Below are 12,994 nucleotides of genomic sequence, written 5' to 3' on the forward strand. Positions count from 1 at the left end.
CTGCTGTGTCTGCGCATGAAAACAATTACCAATCACCAGGCGTACAGCGTCTTTTTCTGCGTACCTTTCAAACTGCGGTCTGAAGCTGATTGTTGATATTAGATTAAACACACATTCTGAGACTTGTGTAACATTTGTCATCATTGTGAAATTTTTAATGTAAATAGAGGAAATAAAAACAATACCAGCCGCAAGACTCTGCCTCCAAAACAATCTGCAATACTTATCAGGTATCGGTTAGACTGATGTAAGAATAATCGGTATCAGCATCGGCCTTAAAAAAACTTTATCGTCTACTTTTTATCATCACTTTTATCGTGACTGCAATAAAGGCCACACATAATGGTTAATAATAATAATAATTTTGCCCATCTTTGGTAGAAATGCCATTTAGAGCTCAAAAAGGTCACAGAAAGTTGGACTATACCTCACCGATTCAACACATTCACATCTTTTTATTGTTTTTACTCAATAATCAGTGTTTAAGTTTCAGATTTACCGGGAAAAATCGTCTCAGAGTGACGTGTGACGCACTCCAGCGTTCGACCTCGTGAAATATTCTGAAATCTTTTTGATTTAAAAGATCAGTTTTATCTCTTCATGCAAGGTTTATGGATAAAAAAATTCTTATTTTTGTTTTCTGTCAAATCGCTGCCATGTGCAGACACCTGACCTTTCATTTGCCCCCTATAAGGTTGCCCTTTGAATTTAAACCTCATTTTCTTTTTATTTTGCTCTGCAGCAGTAGATTTAGAGTAGAAACCTGCTGCCAATGAGGGGAAACCTTTGTTTTTATTTCCCAGTTGTGATTCAGCTTCTGAGCTCCGCATGAAGGTCACTTTACCTCCACAAACGTCCTTTTCGGAGCACTTTATTTCTTGAGTTTTTGGTTTAAAACGTGGTATTTTGAAGCCAGCAGCCTGTAATATTCAGTCAGCTCACAGCCTGTCATCCTTTGACCTTCAGTTCTGCTCCTGAAAGGACGCAGGAGGCCCCTGAGGCTTGTCCATCTTAGTCCAATTGTCTCGTTCCTGGCTTGTTTGAATGTCGCCTGATGACAAAGGGACAATGATTGCACAAAACAGACTAAAGGTTCTCTTTCCCCGGGAATTAACCTCATAATTTACAAGGTACAACATAAGATGAGCCCTTGGGTAGCATTATTGCACTAATGAAAAGGATCATAATGTAGCTTTTCACCCAAAATCCGGATTTGCTTGTTAACTGAACCTTTTCAGCGTTGGGGTCTGGTTTATTGTTTTAGGGGCCAGAGATGGCCGCCCTGTCTAAACGGTCGCCTTGTTGTCTCTGTGATGCGGCTCTTTTGTCTCGGTCGCTGTGTGCGGTTGTTCAGGGAGGAGGATTTGTGTCTTGACGGCTGCGACACAGAAGGACATGTTCTGAATTCCTGCCAGCGCTCTGTGGATGAACCTGGAGGCAAATTTACAAGTTGTCTGCGCGCTGTTTGAGGAGGCCGCTGTGTCAACACCGACTTGTTAATCTGCTGTTTAAGGGCAGGAGTGTCTGTTTTTACGCTGACACCAGGTGTGTGCGTGGCTGTTAATGGTTTCCAGGTAATCAGTCTGTGACCCTGATTGTTGACTGAATTTATTCCTGGACGCAGAATAATCTAAGCTCTTCTTCTCGTGCAGTGAGTTTTCTGTATGGAGGCAGAAATCACCTTTGCACGGTGACTCTTTGGAGCTTTGTGGCCTCGCTGACACAGTCGGCTGAGTCCGGTCCGGCTCGGTGACACCTGCTGGGCGCTTGACAGCTCTTTTCTCCGGTGGGTTGTCACAGATTTATTCAGGTTTTTACGCCCCCTGACAGCGCTGCCCTGTGGGGTGTCCATCATGTGGTGACAGAGCAACAAAGTCCAGGCTGGAGGGTTTGAGAGGAAAGCTGCAGGACTTCGCGGCTTAGTGGCCAACTGCATGGATTTTTACTCCAGGTTTTAAAGACAGGAATCTGACTGTTGCTGTTCATGCATCTATCAATGTGTATTCCATGCATTTTAATTCAATTCGATTTTAGAATTGTATAGCGCTATTCAGAACACACATCATCTCAAGGCTCTTTCCAAAGTCAGATTCCATCAGATCCTCCAGGTTGGTGAGAAAGTTTCCTCTCTAAGGAAACCCAGCAGGTTGCATCAAGTCTCTCCAAGCAGCATTCACTCCTCCTGAAAGAGCGTAGAGCCACAGTGGACAGTCGTCTGCATTGTTGATGGCTTTGCAGCAATCCCTCATACTGAGCATGCATGAAGCGACAGTGGAGAGGAAAACTCCCCTTTAACAGGGAGGAGAACCTCCAGCAGAACCAGAACCAGGCTCAGTGTGAACGCTCATCTGCCTCCACCCACTGGGGCTTAGAGAAGACAGAGCAGAGACACAGAAAGCTCAGAAGCTCACATTGACCCAGGAGTACTTTCTATGTTAGATGGTGATAGAGGATGATCTGCCTCCCCTGATGATGTCACAGCTAACAGAACACCAGACCAGGTGTACCTTCTAAGAAGAGAAAAATGACAGAGAAAAAAAAAGTTAAAACATGAAATAACAAACAATGCAGATTGTTGCAGCTGTTTTCTGTTCAGATTGCTCTGTGTGTTCATGATATTTAGCTATGCATGTCTTCTGATTAAATTTGACATTTTTATAGATGTTTGGGGCTATTATTTTCCCAATGTTGCCATTTTCTGTTTTTATGTTGATTTACATTCCTGTTTTTGTGGATTTCCTGAAATATTCTGGCATTTTTTATGACTCATTTTACTTCTTGTAAGCCTTTTGGATCTTTTTTCCTGAATCCTGAAATATCATCTAAAAGGAGCCGATGACTCATAAGGATCATCTTATTTTATAAACATCAGATAAACCCTCCAGCTACTAACAAGGTGCTCAAATCGCCCTCAGCCAGATTTAATCGCAGAATCTTGTTTAAAAATGTCATATCGTTAGCTTTTCTTTAGAAGCGGTACCTTGGAGGCTCTCAGTCTTAATCCAGAATTTCTTTGTGATCATCCGAAGCAGAAATAAAAGCCCCCACAGTGTTATGAAAATGTTTGAGAGGTTTTGCACCCATTAGGAGATGTTTGACACAAGGACAGGAAGACATGGAGCTGAATTAAAGTCTCCTTGGGTTTGAGAAACAAAACGTCGCCCAGTGACGTGTTGACCATCCTTAAGAGGAAAATTCATCACGGTTTTCTGTCATAATATTTCTCCTGTTTAATGACTTGCTGTAAATTTTACCGGCTCTCTTTGTGCGTCGTCATAAAGTGCAGCAGCCGTTTAACAGCTCTGCTTTCTAAAGCATCATCAGGTAATTGTCTACTCTATCAGCTCTCCAAGAGCGCTGATGCAGAATATTTGATGTATTATTCATTGCAAAGATGATGTGAGCGTGAAGGTTGGATGCTGGGGAAAAACTAAAAAATAAATAAAAATAAAGTGAAGGTGGAGGCGCTTTCCCCGGTCTCAAAACGGGTTAAAAAGCCATCATGAAGCCTGGAGGGACAGTAACGGCTGGCAGGAGTATCTGCTGAGTGCCGTGAGCCTCCCACGCCGGAGCAGAGCCACACGGGGATCCTTCATCTGGAAATCGCCCGTCAGGCCTCAGCAGACCCTGCGGCCTCGGCTGGTTACTGGACTGGAAATGTAAACACAGTCCAGCAGCTCCATGTTGCTTACCTGCAGCACGCACGGCCATTAATCCGGACTACAAACTGTTTGCCACCAATGCAGAACACCTTCTCTTTTTTTTTTTTTTTTAAACTGTCGTCATTTAAATTTCTGCTTAAGATTTCCCAAAAGGTCGTAGACTCCCAGTTCTGGCCTTAACTCATCATGTCATTGCATGATAAAAAATGATCTGGTCTTTACCAGGTTCTGAAATTTTAATCTTATTTTAAAATTACAAAGTAAACTTCATGTTTTCATTTGAGATCTAAGGGGAAAAGTAGCAGCGAGGAGCGGCTAACATTGACCCTTTTAGGAGAAGTGAGACGCTGTTGCTGCTGCTTTGTGGGGCTTATTCTCCTTTAAACACAGGTTTCCAGGCTTTATCTATTAAATATTTGTGAATATAATAAAAGCTCTTGACTTCAAAGTTATAGAAATTTTTTTAGGTGTAAACGTTGTGACATGAGCTCAGGTTTATGGCTAGAAAACCAGATTTTACCTTAAGGTTTTGACAAAGTAGCAGCCAGGTGCTGCTAACATAAAGCACCTGAATAATAAATGGCGTGAACATCTTTATTTTCTTTTATTTTTCCTTTTGAACATTAAAACAAGAGTTTTACTGTCTTTGAATCTAGAGCAAGGGTTTCCATACTTTTCATCACCTGGGCCAAAATTGTTATCAAAAGTTCTAAAAAATGGAAATGGAAACAAAAAACAAATTAAAATTTGCAAAAAAATATAATTTTTCACTTTTACCAGCTCCACAAATCATGATCGTGCGTTATTTTGATTGAGCAAATTTGTGAGATTTTATGTTTGAAAGGGATGTGTAAAACATTGCAGATTTAAAATTTAAAAGGGTTTTGCATCTTTTGTCGTATTAAAAGATGGTTGTCCATTTTCCAGATTCTTTTGAATCCCAATTGTTGTTAATGTTTTTATTTTGTGTATTCTTCTCCATAGGAACAGGACTTGAGTTGGTCTTTTTTGAAAAACAGTTATTGTGTTTAGCCAGTTTAAAAAGATTAATTAAAGGTGACTTTGGTGCACTAAAGTCTACATTTGAGTAAAAGTCATTAAACAAATCTATATATACTATGAAATCAAAGATCCTTTGTATTGGACCTAAGTTGTTAGGCACAAAATCTGTAACAATTTTGCCTCAGTTGGGAATAAATAGCCTCCATCTGCATTTCTCACATGAGCTGGACCCAAACTTTTAAGACCTTCAGGTGACGCTAGAGGTCAGAGGATCCAGATCGATACCACGCTTACCTGCAACAACCCAACCGTGTCTTCCTTTTGTGTATATTTGTACCAGAACGCCTTCGTTGACAACAAAGCAGAACCGCGGTCATTCTCCTTGTTGTGTGAAGCAACTCGTGTTTCTGATTTGTGTTTAAAATCAACTTTAAAAGGGTTTTGTTTTCTCACAAGGTGAAGACTTTTCCAATAACAGAGGAAAAAAAAACCTCCTGCACTTCCTCAGGTTATGGCTTTGTTATCTAAAGAGCCCAATATACGGACAGATAGTAGAAATAAACATAAATGTCAGTATTAATCAATCAGCTTCAGCGTTTGAGATCCTAGAAATCCTAAAGACAAAGAAACCAAGACAGGATAAAAACCCTCAGACTGAAAGTAAAGGCTGGGATCAAAGCTGCAAACCCAGTTAGCACGCATAGGGAACTGGTGCACTTCAGGATTAATGGAATATTTCTCACCCTGATTCAGGAATAAGCACATTTATCAGAGACACCTTAGACAGAACGGACGTGCATGAAGCCAAATGTGAGGGAAATGCATCTTTCTCTCCCAGCTGCCTACATCCACTGAACCGCTGCTGCAGCTGTGCTGGTTTGAGCTCCTTTCTTTCTTCACGCCTCTCTCTTCTCTGTATAAAAAAGACATGACCTCTCACTCTACTGCTGTGTAGGTTTAAATAAAGCATCGTGCAGCCTTCCCCCTGCTAACATGTAGACACTTGCAGAACGCTGTCAGGAAGAGGTGGAGGTGTGCAGGATTACCCCCCCCCCCCCTCCCCACTCCGGTTCCTTCTGAGGCATAATTTGATAGTTTGCTGAAAGAGAGCGGCCTCTTCGTCGGCCTTTTCCTCCTCCTCCTCTTCGCCTCTGCTACCTGGGGGTTGCCAGGAATGCTCCTGTTCTCCTGTTCTCCTGTTCTCCGGTTCTCCTGTTCTCTGTCTGCTCCGGCTCAGGTCGGCGTTGGCTGGCGGCCAGGAGCTGGGAGCTTCCCTCTGAGTTCAGACGAAGCAGAAGAAAGGGGAACGGCAGACAGCGCTCTGATGCATCCTCTTTACCAGGCAGCACTCTGCCAGTCAGCGTTATCCTGCTGCAGCATGAAGCCGCCTCTGGAGCCGGACTCCTAACGCTTTCACTGTACTTTTGCTGATGATAATAATAAAGAGCAGACTCAAAAAAATTCAATAAAAGAAGAATCACTCCGCTCCAGTCTTCAGAATAGTATGAACGTTCCTGCAGACTGTTCTACTCTTTGAAGCCGTTTCTACGTCAGTTTTTTGGTGCTTTGCATGTTTAGTTTTCATACTTCTGTAACATATTTATTGGGCAATAGATTTGAACCTTTTTATTAACTTTTAAGCTGTGAAAAATCCACTCGTAATAGTGCATAATTATGGAAGGAAATGTTTTTTTTTTTGTTTGTTTTAATAATCTGAAAAAGATGGCGTACATTCGTAATTAGCCGCCCAATTTTATTTTTTTTTGTTTGTAGAGCGTTTTATTCCAAAAGAAAAAAAGTTAAAAACAAAACATCTGGAATTTTTTTCCAAAGTTTTCTAAGTTCAAATGTCTGGAGTAGTGAGGAGTTCCAAACTTTATATGTTATGGAAACGTCTTCAAATTTTGGGAAAAAAAAGGTCCAGTTGTTTTGTTTTTAACTTTTTTATGTAATGATCATGACCTGGATGACTGAGAATTCACCAGCAGAGCGTTTTACTACAAATGCATCTGGAGATCTTTACCTTCATCTAGAGAAGTTCTTCTTTCCAGGACACCTCAGGTTCAGACCAGATCAGATGGAGAGCATCTGTGATCAGCAGTTTTAAAGTCTTGCCATGGTTTCTCAGGTGAACATTGGTCTAGGTTTTGACTAGGCCACTCTAGTACATAAATATGCTTTGATGTAGACCAGCCCATTGTAGCCCAGGATCCATGCGTTGTCCTGCTGGAAGGTGCAGCGCTCAAACACGTAGGCGGAAATCCCTCCTTCCAAACCGTTTGTCCCCCTCAATAAATCCTAGATGATCCTCCCTTAAACAATAGAACAATCATTCTAGGAGAAAAGGATGTAGCTGTACCTGTCACACATTTTATTTACTTCCATGTCTCAATAAAATCAGACCTGTTTAACTTCTGGAGTCAGACCACACGTTCTTCATCTCATTGCTTCAGCCGAATGGTGGGACAGACTGATGGAAATCTAAACTAGTGAAATTCTTTTGACCAATTCTGAGCTTCTCTCTTGGTGGTTTCTTTATTATTTAACCGTTAAGGGTCAAGCTTTCTGAAATGAGAAGAGTTTGGCACTGGATGGAGGAGAGAGAAAGAGGAGCGACAGCAGAGAAAAAGAGAGAATAAGGCTTTGGATCAATTACTTGATCAAATATTTGCCAGTTCAGATGGTAATAATTAACCTCTGACGTGTTGTTTTTCTTCGGTGTGACATTTTTTTGTAAGTAATTTAATTTAATGTAAATTAATTTTGGCCGTCTTGGTTTGTCCACCACTTCTCTAACAGGTTTTATTCAAGGCTTGATCCGTTTTTAACTCCGTCCATTGTGGCGCAACTTTGCAGTTTTTTTATATAACTTAGTGTTGGACAATATCCAAAAAAAGCATATCGATCATATTGATAACGGAGTAATCAACAATTACAGAACATATATTTTAAGTGCAGCCCTGAACATTTTATGCTGTTGCTTAGCAACCTATTTTTAGATACATACACAAACACTGAATTCAAACTCAACACGTTATTCAACCAACTTTTTACCAAAACTGCAAGTTTTTTAAAAAAGAAAAAAGAATGCGTGCGCTATACTCTGAAGGGGGCGGAGCTTGGTTCCTGGATCTGCGTTGTGATTGGTTGGGACGATGTAATGACTGTAATATTAACCTACATGGCTAGAATGCAAAAGGCAAGAAAACTGTTGTTCTTTATTGACCCCTATTTTATCTATACATATAAATTATTGAATTATCATCCAGCCCTAATATGACTTGTTTTCTGTTCCAGAAAACCACGGAACCACTGAATTAGCTAAAAGATTCTTTTCTCCCAGCTTGGCTAATATAAATATGAAGGCTGTATGTCTCTCAGTTTTCTGCTACACTGAAAAATGAATCAATTTCAGGGCATTTTTAACACATCTCCACCAGGAGTGTCAGTAAGTGGGGAGGGTGTTGAACTTCAACCCCCTCTAAAGCATGAAAAGCTGTAAAAATACAGTAATCTGGTCCCCAAGCAGAAAAAGGTAGAGGTTTAGGTTCAAAGTACAAGTATTCTTCCTCAGAGGAGGAGCTCTGCAGCCATTAACTTACACTCCTGTACTGTAATTAGTGTTCAAAGAGCTGCGGCGGTGATATAAGGCCAGGCGTCGATGAACTGGCGGTGAAACATCTGGACCCGCGCAGCGCCGAGGTCGACGCCGTTGTAATTTGTGTGGCAGTAAAATCCAGGTGAGCTGCGAAGCTCGGTGGGGAAAAAAGACACAACCTCTGATTTGTCGTTACCTGTCATTAGTCCACGAGGCGTTCGTGTCTCCGGCGTCCGTGGGTGAGAAAAGAATCCAGGTTGGCCCAAACCCCAGACAGTCCGGGAAACGCCTCTGATTGTGCTTCTGGTGGGAAGCAGCAACATCTGGCGGTCCAAGGCGCACAGACGCTTCAGAGACCAAAGCCTCCGAGCTGTTTCTCTTTGTCTCCTCGTCGGATGCATCTTTGGAAGAGCAGCAATCGATGTTAGAAAGGCATTGATCCCGCTTTCTTCTAATGAAGAGCCGGCAGAGGCGCAGCGGTGTCCTCTTTCTGACGTGAGTTACGGCCGATGTACAACAGAAACGATGGATTCCCATCGGAGTCGATAACCAAGACAGCCCCGAGCGTCACATTTACCAAACGCATGTCTTCCTCCTGCAGAAGAGGTGAAACAAAACACAGGGAAGTCCTTTGAATTGATAGTACTTTTACTAACAAGTGTTTTAATTCCTGCAGGACTTTAGCTCCCTCCACAAATCAGAATCAAGCCTGGACCCTGGCTGGGCGACTCCACATGTTGCTTTAAATCAGAAGGACAGATGTTGGTAAACGTAAAAGACTTTAAACATGAACCTGAAAAGTATCGTTTTAGTGCAGAAAAATCGGCCTAACTTTGGTCAGCCTCCCTGGTATAAGGTGTGACTCTTGCTCTCTCTCGCTCTCCTGCAGCCTGAATAAACTGCAGATATGTCTCGCCATGTTGAAAAAAAAAGTTGTTTGCGTTTAGATCCCTGCCTGTAGATCCTCTGACTTCGTTTCATAATGAATAATGAAGCGAAGTTTCTTTGTGTCCTCTACGTAGCAACAATTCAATTTTATTTATATAGCACCAATTCATGATACATTTCATCTCAAGGCTCTTTCCAAAGTCAGACTCCATCAGATCCTCCAGGTTGGTGAGAAAGTTTCCTCTCTAAGGAAACCCAGCAGGTTGCATCAAGTCTCTCCAAGCAGCATTCACTCCTCCTGAAAGAGCGTAGAGCCACAGTGGACAGTCGTCTGCATTGCTGATGGCTTTGCAGCAATCCCTCATACTGAGCATGCATGAAGCGACAGTGGAGAGGAAAACTCCCCTTTAACAGGGAGGAGAACCTCCAGCAGAACCAGAACCAGGCTCAGTGTGAACGCTCATCTTTGCAGCAATCCCTCATACTGAGCAAGCATGAAGCGACAGTGAAAATGACGAGGGAGACCTGGATGTTAGCACGACACGTTCACTGATCAGTTTCCAACTGGCCGCTCATCAGTCGGGACTAATAAAGCTACGAATCGTTGGTTTTTACGAGTGTCGGGTTGATTATTTGATCTCATTACCCTGACCTGACATCTACCTTTTCTTGTTTTTTTTATGTGTTTTCTTTTTAGATATCAGCTGAAACTTTCTGTAAAACTCTTTAACATTTCACCCAAATAACATTCATTCCTGCCAGTCTTAGTTGGCTTAAAGAGGGCTTTAACGAACACAGGTCTTCTGACTCAGGATTAAATCTACTTTTTTTTTAAATTTTTCAGTCTCTGCTGCATTCAGATTTGGGCTGAGCAACATCTGAGTTAAACAAACTTCAGATTTTACCGTCTAAAAGCGAGAGGAGACCGGGACGGGGTCACTTGCTGCTTTCTGTCGTGGGGCCTCGGCTCTCGTTACGTTGCAGTAATGCCTTGGTTGTCAGATTAGGACGGCAGACATGTGGCCCAGAGCTGCTTAAGCAGAGCGAGCGTGGCTGTTTGTCACGTATTCGGTTGTACAAGCAGCAAATTGGGACGATTAGTCAAGCAGCAAGGAGGTGAAAGGTCAGCTGTTCTTGCTTTCACACCTAATAGGGTTGATAATCTGCATTTTTCTCTCAACAAATGCCAGGAAAAAAAAGGCGACGCCAACAGAAATCAGTTTATGCATACATTTCTAACTTCCTAACTGAGTCTGTTAACTTCTGCCTGCAGCTTGTCTGATCCGGCTAAATAAGGAACCGGTCGGGTATTGATTCTGGAGGCCAGCGGTCGCATCAGGCCCGTCATAAAGTATCGCCGTTATCTAGCCGAGTATTGATCGGCGAGAGCCTCATTTCGATGCTCAAGACTTTGTTGTTATTATTATGAAATATTGAACGTGACGAACCTGTTTAGTTTGCACTATTCGGCTGAATGTGTCCGCCGCTTCCTCCAATGGCGGATTCAAGGCACAGCACTGATCTGTGTTTTGGGAACATCAAAAAGTTCAATTAAATTTTATTTATATAGTGCCAATTCATGAAACATGTCATCTCGAGGCACTTTACAAAGTCAGAATCAGTCAGATTATACAAATTGGTCAAAAATGTCCTATATAAGGGAACCAGTTGATTGCTTCAAAGTCTCTCCAAGCAGCATTCACTCCTCCTGAAAGAGCGTAGAGCCACAGTGGACAGTCGTCTGCATTGTTGATGGCTTTGCAGCAATCCCTCATACTGAGCCTGCATGAAGCGACAGTGGAGAGGAAAACTCCCCTTTAACAGGGAGGAGAACCTCCAGCAGAACCAGAACCAGGCTCAGTGTGAACGCTCATCTGCCTCCACACACTGGGGCTTAGAGAAGACAGAGCAGAGACACAGAAAGCACAGAAGCTCACATTGACCCAGGAGTACTTTCTATGTTAGATGGTAATAGAGGATGATCTGCCTCCCCTGATGATGTCACAGCTAACAGAACGCCAGACCAGGTGTACCTACTATGAAGAAAAAAGAGAGAGAACAAAAAGTTATAAGCAGAAACGATGACAAGCAATGCATAATTGAAGACAGTAGAACTCAATAGAGTGAGAAAAATAGATCCTGATGTCCTCCAGTAGCCTAAGCCCATAGAAGCACATCCCCATAGGTAGGTCAGGGCAACCTAAGCCACTCTGGTTATAAGCTTTGTCAAAAAGGAAAGTTTTAAGATTAGTCTTAAAAGTAGACAGGGTGTCTGCCTCATGGACCAAAAGTGCTGCTGATTTAGTAAAATGTACGTTTAATTGTTCAGTGTGGGACATCTACTGGCTTAGTTTTCCATTTTAACACTTTTCAAATGATTCAACAGTCCGTATGTAAGTCTCTGAGCTCCTCCCCATGAATGCTGGTGGTTCATTTATAACCGCGCTGTTCTTGTCAAACTGTAGATTAGAAAAGGGTTTCAGAGCTTCACAGGGACCAGGTTTTGTCTGGCCGGTTGCCGACTTTTTTCCCACAGCTGGGTCTCCAGCAGGCCGTCAGATTCAGCATCATAACAACGGCTGCGGCGGTCCAGAGCTATTCAACAAGTGTCTGACGAGAAGATTAGGGGTTTACTTCTCAGGAGACAAAGAGAGGTTCTGTCTTCACTTCTGGCTGCTAAAACTATCATTACAAACTGTCAGAAGATAAATCTGTGAGGATTTTAGTTTTTGAGCACGGAGAGGAGAGATTCAGACTCAGGGAAGATATCCTGTCCTTATCAGCAGCTGTGCTACCCTCCTCGGTATCAGAGCCACAGTTTTGACTCCTTGTCACTGTTATCGGCTGCAGCTTGCGGTTCAGCTTTATTCTCTTTGAAAAGGAGGATTTGTGGGTCCGTTTGGGCGGGGAACCGACTGATTCTGCTGCTATCATGTCACATTTTCTTGGTGTGCAGCTTCTACTCTGTGTGGTGGGATAATTTCAAACCTCCTGTTGATGCAGATTATCGCCGTTTCTCTTTAAGAGCTGGGAGTTTGTGGTAAAGGTTGAGGTTTCTCTCCAGCCTTACCCTGAAATCCAACATGGCTGTTGTGCTTCAAAAATTACAGGAATATACCAATAAGGCATAACATTATGACCAGTGACAGATAGTTTGCTCTCTTCATCAGGCCACATGTTTATAGCTGTGTCCTAGATGATGTTTGCTCTCACTGAATTGTGTCAGAAAACACAAAGTTACTGCAACAAACCATATCGACCTCTATTTATTTTAACAGGTAAATAAGATGATTTTCCAATGGAATAAGATTTTTGCACTTAAAATGGGAACAATTCATCTCCATCATCTTATTTCAAGTGCAGTATATCTAATTATCTTATTTTAGGGGTCAAAATACTCATTCCATTGGCAGATAATCTTATTTACCTGCTCAAATCAAGGACAAATACATTAACTTTAAGAACATTTTGCTTATTTTTAGTTCCGTTTTTGCAGTGCATTGTAATCATTCTCGCGCCGACGGCTGGGAGCTGCATTGCAGCCACAGCCGACCCGCGGCAGACTGATGGAGGCGAGGCTGCAGGACAGTCGGCGCCTCCGGGCCCTCTGACCACCACCAGCAGGCAGAGCGGGTGGAGCGTCTTGCCCAAGGACACAACGACTGAGACGGTGGGAATGGAGTTTTGACCTGGCAACCTACCGGTTACACTGCAAAAACGGATCTAAAAATAAGCAAAATGTTCTTAAAATGAGAGTATTTGTGCTTGATTTGAGCAGGTAAATAAGATTATCTGCCAATGGAATAAGATTTTTGCACTTAAAATGGGAACAATTCATCTCCAT

At 42.4% G+C, this 12,994-nt stretch overlaps 1 protein-coding gene and 1 long non-coding RNA gene across 2 annotated transcripts in view; one reads left to right on the plus strand and one right to left on the minus strand.

Moving 5' to 3' along the window:
* Positions 1–12,994, plus strand: part of fras1 (Fraser extracellular matrix complex subunit 1) — a gene marked incomplete in the record, with an annotated part of 388,110 nt that overhangs the window by 29,133 nt on the left and 345,983 nt on the right.
* Positions 10,641–12,994, minus strand: part of LOC118564921 — a 12,654-nt gene continuing 10,300 nt past the window's right edge. The window contains exon 3 of the long non-coding RNA XR_004932087.1: positions 10,641–10,672. This is a non-coding gene — a long non-coding RNA (uncharacterized LOC118564921). The remainder of the gene's footprint in view (positions 10,673–12,994) is intronic.

This window comes from Fundulus heteroclitus, chromosome 12, assembly GCF_011125445.2.
Source record: "Fundulus heteroclitus isolate FHET01 chromosome 12, MU-UCD_Fhet_4.1, whole genome shotgun sequence".
In the NCBI taxonomy this organism is placed as follows: domain Eukaryota; kingdom Metazoa; phylum Chordata; class Actinopteri; order Cyprinodontiformes; family Fundulidae; genus Fundulus; species Fundulus heteroclitus.